The 14,022-nt window shown below is 41.5% G+C and overlaps 1 pseudogene; it reads right to left on the bottom strand.

Annotated features, from left to right (window-relative positions):
- Positions 1-14,022, bottom strand: part of LOC115140370 (ryanodine receptor 3-like) — a 310,457-nt pseudogene that overhangs the window by 255,017 nt on the left and 41,418 nt on the right.

Below are 14,022 nucleotides of genomic sequence, written 5' to 3' on the forward strand. Positions count from 1 at the left end.
AATAACAAAGCCCACCGGAAAACAGAATAATGAAATAAATGGGTCCATAACCCAACACACACCAGGACAGACGAGCACAAGCACTTACAATAAACAATCACCCACAAGGACATGAGGGGGAACAGAGGGTTAAATACACAACATGTAATTGATGGGATTGGAACCAGGTGTGATGGAAGACAAGACAAAACCAATGGAAAATGAAAAGAGGATCAGCGATGGCTAGAAGGTCGGTGACGTCGACCGCCGAACGTCGCCCAAACAAGGAGAGGGACCGACTTCGGCGGAGGTCGTGACAAAACATAAAAAACAACTACAGAAAAACAGGAAGGAAAAAGAGTGAAGGTTAAAAATGAACAGAAGACACAGGCGTTCAGGTGAACCCCAAAACTACCCCACCAATGGAGGCTCCTCAGGGGAGGAAGAAGAGGGCCATCCTCCTCAGTGAATTGTATAAAAATGTAAATAGTGAAATATTTAAAAAGTTATCCTGTTTAATTAAAACTATGGGTACATTGACATCAATACAAAACCTAGGAGGCTCACGGTTCTCACCCCCTTCCATAGACTTACACAGTAATAATGACAACTTCCGGAGGACGTCCTACAACCTATCAGAGCTCTTGAAGGATGAACTGACATGCTGTCCACCCAATCAAAGGATCAGAAAATGAATCTAGGACTGAAAGCATAAGCTTCAGCTAGCTAGCACCGCAGTGCATAAAATGTGGTGAGTAGTAGACTCAAAGAGAGAGAAAGACAATAGTTAGACAAAAGACAAATTCATTTATTCAAAAATGAAGGAGAAACGAATGCAGCTTGATAGTTAATCCATCTGAAACACCTGTCTCAAACAGAGAGAGATGATTTTGCAGTAACTAAACACTGACACACTGATACACTGATAGACAAGGACAGTCACACTAAACACTGATACACTGATAGACAAGGACAGTCACACTAAACACTGATACACTGATAGACAAGGACAGTCACACAAAACACTGATACACTGATAGACAAGGACAGTCACACTAAACACTGATACACTGATAGACAAGGACAGTCACACTAAACACTGATAGACAAGGACAGTCACACTAAACACTGATAGACAAGGACAGTCACACTAAACACCGATAGACAAGGACAGTCACACTAAACACTGATAGACAAGGACAGTCACACTAAACACTGATAGACAAGGACAGTCACACTAAACACTGATAGACAAGGACAGTCACACTAAACACTGATAGACAAGGACAGTCACAATAAACACTGATACATTGATAGACAAGGACAGTCACAATAAACACTGATACACTGACAGACAAGGACAGTCACACTAAACACTGATAGACAAGGATAGTCACACTAAACACTGATAGACAAGGACAGTCACAATAAACACTGATACACTGATAGACAAGGACAGTCACAATAAACACTGATACACTGATAGACAAGGACAGTCACACTAAACACTGATAGACAAGGACAGTCACACTAAAAACTGATAGACAAGGATAGTCATAATAAACACTGATAGACAAGGACAGTCACACTAAACACTGATAGACAAGGATAGTCACACTAAACACTGATAGACAAGGACAGTCACAATAAACACTGATACACTGATAGACAAGGACAGTCACACTAAACACTGATAGACAAGGACAGTCACACTAAACACTGATAGACAAGGACAGTCACAATAAACACTGATACACTGATAGACAAGGACAGTCACACTAAACACTGACACACTGATAGACAAGGACAGTCACACTAAATACTGATAGACAAGGACAGTCACACTAAACACTGATAGACAAGGACAGTCACAATAAACACTGATACACTGATAGACAAGGACAGTCACAATAAACACTGATACACTGACAGACAAGGACAGTCACACTAAACACTGATAGACAAGGATAGTCACACTAAACACTGATAGACAAGGACAGTCACAATAAACACTGATACACTGATAGACAAGGACAGTCACAATAAACACTGATACACAAGGACAGTCACACTAAACACTGATAGACAAGGACAGTCACACTAAACACTGATAGACAAGGATAGTCATAATAAACACTGATAGACAAGGACAGTCACACACAACACTGATACACTGATACACTGATAGACAAGGACAGTCACACAACACTGATACACTGATAGACAAGGACAGTCACACTAAACACTGATAGACAAGGACAGTCACACTAAACACTGATACACTGATAGACAAGGACAGTCACACTAAACACTGATAGACAAGGATAGTCACACTAAACACTGATAGACAAGGACAGTCACAATAAACACTGATACACTGATAGACAAGGACAGTCACAATAAACACTGATACACTGATAGACAAGGACAGTCACACTAAACACTGATAGACAAGGACAGTCACACTAAACACTGATAGACAAGGACAGTCACAATAAACACTGATACACTGATAGACAAGGACAGTCACAATAAACACTGATACACTGATAGACAAGGACAGTCACAATAAACACTGATACACTGATAGACAAGGACAGTCACACTAAACACTGATACACTGATAGACAAGGACAGTCACACTAAACACTGATACACTGATACACTGATAGACAAGGACAGTCACACTAAACACTGATAGACAAGGACAGTCACACTAAACACTGATAGACAAGGACAGTCACACTAAACACTGATAGACAAGGATAGTCATAATAAACACTGATACACGGATAGACAAGGACAGTCACACTAAACACTGATACACTGATAGACAAGGACAGTCACACACAACACTGATACACTGATAGACAAGGACAGTCACACTAAACACTGATACACTGATAGACAAGGACAGTCACACTAAACACTGATAGACAAGGACAGTCACACTAAACACTGATAGACAAGGACAGTCACACTAAACACTGATAGACAAGGATAGTCATAATAAACACTGATACACTGATAGACAAGAACAGTCACACTAAACACTGATACACTGATACACTGATAGACAAGGACAGTCACACTAAACACTGATACACTGATAGACAAGGACAGTCACACTAAACACTGATACACTGATAGACAAGGACAGTCACACTAAACACTGATACACTGATAGACAAGGACAGTCACACACAACACTGATACACTGATACACTGATAGACAAGGACAGTCACACAACACTGATAGACAAGGACAGTCACACTAAACACTGATAGACAAGGATAGTCATAATAAACACTGATAGACAAGGACAGTCACACACAACACTGATACACTGATACACTGATAGACAAGGACAGTCACACAACACTGATACACTGATAGACAAGGACAGTCACACTAAACACTGATAGACAAGGACAGTCACACTAAACACTGATACACTGATAGACAAGGACAGTCACACTAAACACTGATAGACAAGGATAGTCACAGTAAACACTGATAGACAAGGACAGTCACAATAAACACTGATACACTGATAGACAAGGACAGTCACAATAAACACTGATACACTGATAGACAAGGACAGTCACACTAAACACTGATAGACAAGGACAGTCACACTAAACACTGATAGACAAGGACAGTCACAATAAACACTGATACACTGATAGACAAGGACAGTCACAATAAACACTGATACACTGATAGACAAGGACAGTCACACTAAACACTGATACACTGATAGACAAGGACAGTCACACTAAACACTGATACACTGATAGACAAGGACAGTCACACTAAACACTGATAGACAAGGACAGTCACACTAAACACTGATAGACAAGGACAGTCACACTAAACACTGATAGACAAGGATAGTCATAATAAACACTGATACACAGATAGACAAGGACAGTCACACTAAACACTGATACACTGATAGACAAGGACAGTCACACACAACACTGATACACTGATACACTGATACACTGATAGACAAGGACAGTCACACTAAACACTGATACACTGATAGACAAGGACAGTCACACTAAACACTGATACACTGATAGACAAGGACAGTCACACTAAACACTGATACACTGATAGACAAGGACAGTCACACACAACACTGATACACTGATACACTGATAGACAAGGACAGTCACACAACACTGATACACTGATAGACAAGGACAGTCACACTAAACACTGATAGACAAGGACAGTCACACTAAACACTGATACACTGATAGACAAGGACAGTCACACTAAACACTGATAGACAAGGATAGTCATAATAAACACTGATACACTGATAGACAAGAACAGTCACACTAAACACTGATACACTGATAGACAAGGACAGTCACACAAAACACTGATAGACAAGGACAGTCACACTAAACACTGATAGACAAGGATAGTCATAATAAACACTGATAGACAAGGATAGTCATAATAAACACTGATACACTGATAGACAAGGACAGTCACACAACACTGATACACTGATAGACAAGGACAGTCACACTAAACACTGATACACTGATAGACAAGGACAGTCACACTAAACACTGATACACTGATAGACAAGGACAGTCACACTAAACACTGACACACTGATAGACAAGGACAGTCACACTAAACACTGATACACTGATAGACAAGGACAGTCACACTAAACACTGATACACTGATAGACAAGGACAGTCACACTAAACACTGATATACTGATAGACAAGGACAGTCACACTAAACACTGACACACTGATAGACAAGGACAGTCACACTAAACACTGTTACACTGATAGACAAGGACAGTCATAATAAACACTGATACACTGATAGACAAGAACAGTCACACTAAACACTGATACACTGATAGACAAGGACAGTCACACTAAACACTGATACACTGATACACTGATAGACAAGGACAGTCACACTAAACACTGATAGACAAGGACAGTCACACTAAACACTGATAGACAAGGACAGTCACACTAAACACTGATAGACAAGGATAGTCATAATAAACACTGATACATTTACATTTAAGTCATTTAGCAGACGCTCTTATCCAGAGCGACTTACAAATTGGTGCGTTCACCTTAAGACATCCAGTGGAACAGCCACTTTACAATAGTGCATCTAAATCTTTTAGGGGGGAGAAGGATTACTTTATCCTATCCTAGGTATTCCTGAAAGGGGTGGGGTTTCAGGTGTCTCCGGAAGGTGGTGATTGACTCCGCTGTCCTGGCGTCGTGAGGGAGTGATAGACAAGGACAGTCACAATAAACACTGATACACTGATAGACAAGGACAGTCACACTAAACACTGATAGACAAGGATAGTCATAATAAACACTGATACACTGATAGACAAGAACAGTCACACTAAACACTGATACACTGATACACTGATAGACAAGGATAGTCATAATAAACACTGATACACTGATAGACAAGGACAGTCACACTAAACACTGATACACTGATAGACAAGGACAGTCACACAAAATACTGATACACTGATAGACAAGGACAGTCACACTAAACACTGATAGACAAGGACAGTCACACTAAACACTGATACACTGATAGACAAGGACAGTCACACTAAACACTGATACACTGATAGACAAGGACAGTCACACACAACACTGATACACTGATAGACAAGGACAGTAACACTAAACACTGATACACTGATACACTGATAGACAAGGATAGTCATAATAAACACTGATACACTGATAGACAAGGACAGTCACACTAAACACTGATACACTGATAGACAAGGACAGTCACACAAAACACTGATACACTGATAGACAAGGACAGTCACACACAACACTGATACACTGATAGACAAGGACAGTCACACTAAACACTGATAGACTGATAGACCATACAACAAAAATAATATGTCTGTCAGAGTGTGTGTGTGTGTCCTCACAGTCCCCACTGTGACAAAAATATGACAGAAATGTCATGTGACCTTATCCAACGGTACCTGGAACACTTTAAACTGAATTTCTCCTAATGTCATGTGACCTTATCCAATGGTACCTGGAACACATTATACTGCATTTCTCCTAACGTCATGACCTTATCCAACGGTACCTGGAACACATTATAGTGCATTTCTCCTAACGTCATGACCTTATCCAACGGTACCTGGAACACATTATACTGCATTTCTCCTAACGTCATGACCTTATCCAACGGTACCTGGAACACATTATACTGCATTTCTCCTAACGTCATGACCTTATCCAACGGTACCTGGAACACATTATACTGCATTTCTCCTAATGTCATGTGACCTTATCCAATGGTACCTGGAACACTTTAAACTGGATTTCTCCTAATGTCATGTGACCTTATCCAATGGTACCTGGAACACTTTAAACTGGATTTCTCCTAATGTCATGTGACCTTATCCAATGGTACCTGGAACACATTATACTGGATTCCAACCCTGTTCCTGGAGAGACACCATCCTGTAGGTTTTCACTCCAACCCTGTTCCTGGGGAGAAACCCTCCTGTAGGTTTTCACTCCAACCCTGTTCCTGGAGAGATACCATCCTGTAGGTTTTCACTCCAACCCTGTTCCTGGGGAGAAACCCTCCTGTAGGTTTTAACTCCAACCCTGTTCCTGGGGAGAAACCCTCCTGTAGGTTTTAACTCCAACCCTCTTCCTGGAGAGATACCCTCCTGTAGGTTTTCACTCCAACCCTGTTCCTGGAGAGCTACCCTCCTGTAGGTTTTAACTCCAACCCTGTTCCTGGAGAGATACCCTCCTGTAGGTTTTAACTCCAACCCTGTTCCTGGAGAGATACCCTCCTGTAGGTTTTAACTCCAACCCTGTTCCTGGGGAGATACCCTCCTGTAGGTTTTCACTCCCTTCCTCAGTAGAGTTGACCTTTGTCATTATTCCAGAGGTGAGTGAGGATCGGGGATTATAGAATACCGTACGTGGAGAGGAGCTACTTCCTGGATGTACAAGTAAAGACAATGGTGTTGTACGAAATATTAAATATATTATATGAGCTCAACAAGGATAGAAGGATAGATTGGTGCCAGTGTAACAGTATAACTTTAGACCGTCCCCTCGCCCATACCGGGGCGCGAACCAGGGACCCTCTGCACACATCAACAACAGTCACCCTCGAAGCATCGTTACCCATCGCTCCACAAAAGCCGCGGCCCTTGCAGAGCAAGGGGAACTACTACTTCAAGGTCTCAGAGCAGGTGACGTCACTGATTGAAACGCTATTTAGTGCGCACCGCTAACTAAGCTAGCCGTTTCACATCCGTTACACCAGACCCTGAATTTCCTTTTATTAAAGAGAGCATTCTGGGATAACTATTATTTTAAAGGTGTGATGAACAACAGCTTCGCTGACAGAGACCCAGACACCTGGGACAAAGCAGATTTACCAAGCTGTCTCCTGCCAGGAAAGATGGAAACAGGTGTGTGAAACAAAATAATAGGACTCAACACACACACACACACACACACACACACACACACACACACACACACACACACACACACACACACACACACACACACACACACACACACACACACACACACAGCATGCACACAAACACACACTTCCCCTTGTCTCTGTTCTGTGTTAACGTGTCTTGATCAATGGAGACAGGAGAAGTGCTGACAGTGTGTGGACAGCTCAGGCAACATCTCTTCATCTAACCCATTCCCATGATCTGAAGGGAGAACAGTGTGATATAGGACACCCAGGGAGGGCAGACAGATGAAGGGAGAACAGTGTGATATAGGACACTCAGGGAGGGCAGACAGATGAAGGGAGAACAGTGTGATATAGGACACTCAGGGAGGGCAGACAGATGAAGGGAGAACAGTGTGATATAGGACACTCAGGGAGGGCAGACAGATGAAGGGAGAACAGTGTGATATAGGACACTCAGGGAGGGCAGACAGATGAAGGGAGAACAGTGTGATATAGGACACCCAGGGAGGGCAGACAGATGAAGGGAGAACAGTGTGATATAGGACACTCAGGGAGGGCAGACAGATGAAGGGAGAACAGTGTGATATAGGACACCCAGGGAAGGCAGACATATGATGGGAGAACAGTGTGATATAGGACACCCAGGGAGGGCAGACAGATGATGGGAGAACAGTGTGATATAGGACACCCAGGGAGGGCAGACAGATGAAGGGAGAACAGTGTGATATAGGACACTCAGGGAGGGCAGACAGATGATGGGAGAACAGTGTGATATAGGACACCCAGGGAGGGCTGACAGATGAAGGGAGAACAGTGTGATATAGGACACCCAGGGAGGGCAGACAGATGAAGGGAGAACAGTGTGATATAGAACACCCAGGGAGGGCAGACAGATGATGGGAGAACAGTGTGATATAGGACACCCAGGGAGGGCTGACAGATGAAGGGAGAACAGTGTGATATAGGACACCCAGGAAGGGCTGACAGATGAAGGGAGAACAGTGTAATATAGGACACCCAGGGAGGGAAGAAAGATGTGCAATTTGTATTCGTATTATTAGGAATCCCCATTAGCTGTTGCCAAGGCAGCAACTTCTCTTCCTGGGGTCCAAACACATTAAGGCACTTACATTACACACTTACAAAACTAAATATAAAACAGTACATTATATAACATTATTACACCACTACAAATCTACAATACAAAATGTATAATACCGCCATACAACAATATAACAATGTACGTGTGTGTAGAGAGTGTGTGATAGCGTGAATGTGCATATGCTTGTGTCTGTACCTTTGTGTGTGTCTCTTCACTGTCCCCGCTGTTCTACAATTTTACTGCTTGCATCAGTTACCTGATGTGGATGTAGTCATGGCTCTATGTAGTACTGTGTGCCTCTCATAGTCTGTTCTGGACTAAGAGACCTCTGGTGGCATGTCTTGTGGGGTATGTATGGGTGTCCGGGCTGTGTGCCAGTAGTTTAGACAGACACCTCGGTGCAGTCAACATGTCTATTCCTCTCACAAATACAAGTAGTGTTGAAGTCTCTTCCACTTTGAACCATGAGAGATTGACATGCATATCATTGATGCTAGCTCACTGTGTATATTTAAGGGTCAGCCGTGCTGCCCTGTTCTGGGCCAGTTGTAATTTTCCTAAGTCCCTCTTTGTGGCACTTGACCACACAACGGAACAGTAGTCCAGGTGTGACAAAACTAGTGCCTGTAGGACCTGCCTTGTTGATAGTTTTGTTTAACCTCATAATCCGCCCAAACCCGTATGCGGTAGCAGAGCAACGCTTTATTATAGACAGACTACTCACCATCTTAGCTACTAATGCATAATTATGATTTGATCATGACAGTTTACAATCCAGGGTTACTCCAAGCAGTTTAGTCACCTCAACTTGCTCATATTAAACAATATTTATTAGAATATATAGTTGAGGTTTAGGGTTAGTGAATGATTTGTCCCAATGCAATGCTTTTAGTTTTAGAAATATTTAGGGCTAACTTATTCCTTGCCACACTATGATTACAGTTCTCAAAGAGAACTATAATGACAGTGTAATCGTAGATAGAGGGACTGTAATCACAGTGTAATCGTAGATAGAGGGACTGTAATGAGTGTAATCATAGATAGAGGGACTGTAATGAGTGTAATCGTAGATAGAGGGACTGTAATCAGTGTAATCATAGAGAGAGGGAATGTAATGAGTGTAATCGTAGATAGAGGGACTGTAATCAGTGTAATCGTAGATAGAGGGACTGTAATCAGTGTAATCATAGAGAGAGGGACTGTAATAAGTGTAATCGTAGATAGAGGGACTGTAATCACAGTGTAATCGTAGATAGAGGGACTGTAATCACAGTATAATCGTAGATAGAGGGACTGTAATCAGTGTAATCACAGAGAGAGGGACTGTAATCAGTGTAATCGTAGATAGAGGGACTGTAATCAGTGTAATCATAGAGAGAGGGACTGTAATCGGTGTAATCGTAGATAGAGGGACTGTAATAAGTGTAATCGTAGATAGAGGGACTGTAATCAGTGTAATCATAGAGAGAGGGACTGTAATCAGTGTAATCATAGAGAGAGGGACTGTAATCAGTGTAATCATAGAGAGAGGGACTGTAATCACAGTGTAATCATAGAGAGAGGGACTGCGAGCTTCAACTGGAAGCCAGTGGAGAGAGCGGAGGAGCGGGGTGACGTGAGAGAACTTGGGAAGGTTGAACACCAGACGGGCTGCGGCGTTCTGGATGAGTTGTAGGGGTAATCGGTGTAATCATAGAGAGAGGGACTGTAATCAGTGTAATCATAGAGAGAGGGACTGTAATAAGTGTAATCGTAGATAGAGGGACTGTAATCAGTGTAATCATAGAGAGAGGGACTGTAATCACAGTGTAATCATAGAGAGAGGGACTGTAATCACAGTATAATCGTAGATAGAGGGACTGTAATCAGTGTAATCACAGAGAGAGGGACTGTAATCAGTGTAATCGTAGATAGGGGGACTGTAATCAGTGTAATCATAGAGAGAGGGACTGTAATCACAGTGTAATCATAGAGAGAGGGACTGTAATCAGTGTAATCGTAGATAGAGGGACTGTAATCAGTGTAATCACAGAGAGAGGGACTGTAATCAGTGTAATCGTAGATAGAGGGACTGTAATCAGTGTAATCATAGAGAGAGGGACTGTAATCACAGTGTAATCATAGAGAGAGGGACTGTAATCACAGTATAATCGTAGATGGAGGGACTGTAATCAGTGTAATCACAGAGAGAGGGACTGTAATCAGTGTAATCATAGATAGAGGGACTGTAATCAGTGTAATCACAGAGAGAGGGACTGTAATCAGTGTAATCATAGAGAGAGGGACTGTAATCAGTGTAATCATAGAGAGAGGGACTGTAATCAGTGTAATCATAGATAGAGGGACTGTAATCAGTGTAATCATAGAGAGAGGACTGACTGTAATCAAGAGAGTAACTGTAATCAGTGTAATCAGAGAGGGACTGTAATCAGTGTAATCATAGTGTAATCATGTAATCATAGAGAGGACTGTAATCACAGTATAATCAGTGTAATCACAGATAGAGGGACTGTAATCAGTGTAATCACAGAGAGAGGGACTGTAATCAGTGTAATCACAGTGTAATCATAGAGAGAGGGACTGTAATCAAAGTGTAATCATAGATAGAGGGACTGTAATCAGTGTAATCATAGAGAGAGGGACTGTAATCAGTGTAATCACAGAGAGAGGGACTGTAATCAGTGTAATCATAGAGAGAGGGACTGTAATCAGTGTAATCGTAGAGAGAGGGACTGTAATCAGTGTAATCACAGAGAGAGGGACTGTAATCAGTGTAATCATAGAGAGAGGGACTGTAATCACAGTGTAATCATAGAGAGAGGGACTGTAATCACAGTGTAATCATAGATAGAGGGACTGTAATCAGTGTAATCACAGAGAGAGGGACTGTAATCAGTGTCATCGTAGATAGAGGGACTGTAATCACAGTATAATCATAGAGAGAGGGACTGTAATCAGTGTAATCACAGAGAGAGGGACTGTAATCAGTGTAATCACAGAGAGAGGGACTGTAATCAGTGTAATCATAGAGAGAGGGACTGTAATCAGTGTAATCGTAGATAGAGGGACTGTAATCGGTGTAATCGTAGAGAGAGGGACTGTAATCACAGTGTAATAATAGAGAGAGGGACTGTAATCAGTGTAATCAAATCCGGTGTGATCTACCTGCTCAACTGCGTTTGTATTAACATGCTGAATGGGTGTAGAATGTCTCTCCAATAGTCGCACCAAAACATTGAAAAAAAGGTTTTCTCAAAAGTGAATCTACAACTTTTATCCGACGTTAAAAACAGATATTCAAAGGTTGCTACATAAGACCGAATCCAGGTGGTGAGTCACATATTTCTATATCATCACTGACTGCAGCCTTTCACTGTCTGTGAGTCAGTTCATCTGCAGTAATATCTCTGAATACACACAATAAATGTGAGAAAATGCATCTCAGGCATTTTTAAGAATTTAATTTTCAGTGAAACCGGAGCCTTGATCGAGTCATTGTGAGTTAATTGCAAATTGGGAAAGTTTCCATGTACAATTATGTATGTGTGTACTGTATGTACTGTATGTGCTGTATGTACTGTGTGCTGTATGTACTGTATGTGCTGTATGTGATGTGTGTTATGTGTGCTGTATGTACTGTATGTGCTGTATGTGATGTTTGTGCTGTCTACTGTGTGCTGTATGTACTGTGTACAGTATGTGCTGTATGTACTGTATGTGCTGTATGTACTGTATGTACTGTATGTGCTGTATGTACTGTGTGCTGTATGTACTGTATGTACTGTATGTATTGTATGTTATGTGTGCTGTATGTACTCTATGTGCTATATGTACTGTATGTGCTGTATGTACTCTATGTGCTATATGTACTGTATGTGCTGTATGTGATGTTTGTGCTGTCTACTGTGTGCTGTATGTACTGTGTACTGTATGTGCTGTATGTACTGTATGTGCTGTATGTACTGTATGTGCTGTATGTACTGTGTGCTATATGTACTGTATGTGATGTATGTGATGTTTGTGCTGTCTACTGTGTGTTGTATGTAATGTGTGCTGTATGTGCTGTGTGCTCTATGTACTGTGTGCTGTATGTGCTGTGTGCTCTATGTACTGTGTGCTGTATGTGCTGTGTGCTCTATGTACTGTGTGCTGTATGTGCTGTATGTGCTGTAACAATGTATGTACTGTATGTACTGTATGTGTATGTACTGTATATACTGTATGTACTGTATGCTGTATGTACTGTGTGCTGTATGTACTGTATGTACTGTATGTACTGTGTGCTGTATGTACTGTATGTACTGTGTGTACTGTATGTACTGTATGTACTGTTTGTGCTGTATGTACTGTATGTACTGTATGTACTATGTACTGTGTGCTGTATGTACTGTATGTACTGTGTGTACTGTATGTACTGTATGTGCTGTATGTACTGTGTGCTGTATGTACTGTATGTACTATATGTGCTGTATATACTGTGTGCTGTGTGTACTATATGTACTGTGTGCTGTATGTACTGTATGTGCTATATGTGCTGTATGTACAAGATGTAATGAATACCATAGAAAAAGACTGACTAGAACAGCTATTCCATTTCAAGTCAATGTTCTGTGATGAGTGGATCTATATTCCAATTCCCGAAAACCTCTTATCATGCTCATTTCTGAAGAAAGATAAGACGTTCATGATGTAATGTAGTTTTAGCCTGGTGCAAGATCAGTTTGTGCTCTATAGCTAACTCATTGGCTATACCTCACAAACAGAGCGGGAACCAGGCTAATGTTTTTTAACTTCCTTATTCCCATCTCCTGAACTAGCTGCTTATTCCCTGATGGACAGCTTGAGAAGTTCAGTGGGTTCAGAGAATGTTGCTGTTGTCATGGTGCTGTGTCACAGGATTCTAGAACCATTAACATAACACACTTCAGAGAATAGAATCAGAATCAGATTTCCAACAAACAACTATTCTCAATGTAAATGGTCGGTCCGTTAGATTAAAACTCTATAAAATAGTGTCTGTTGCTGATTGACATTCTAAAGCAGTATGTACCTGTTTGGGGTTATCATAGCCATTTACTAAGCATGAATATGGTGTGGAGTCAGACTCAAAATATGTCTTTGAGATTCACATGAGACTATTTTGCCTCTAAGGTGTCAATCTTTTTGTATGAATGCTTAATAACACCGGAAATAATCAAAGAGAGTCTGAAAGTATTTAAATGCCGTCAAAACCAGTCCATACCAAGCACTGAGAGACACTCCACTCACCTTAGCTTCAGATGTAGGTTCTAGGAAGCATAGTCGATTTCCGAGTCCCTCCACGGACAGACAAAACTTGCGATTCTCCTTCTGGATGGTGGCGACACTCTGCAGCACCACCTCGTCATCCTTTCAGGGGAGAAGAGGACATGATAGG

Source organism: Oncorhynchus nerka, linkage group LG13, assembly GCF_034236695.1.
Source record: "Oncorhynchus nerka isolate Pitt River linkage group LG13, Oner_Uvic_2.0, whole genome shotgun sequence".
NCBI lineage: Eukaryota > Metazoa > Chordata > Actinopteri > Salmoniformes > Salmonidae > Oncorhynchus > Oncorhynchus nerka.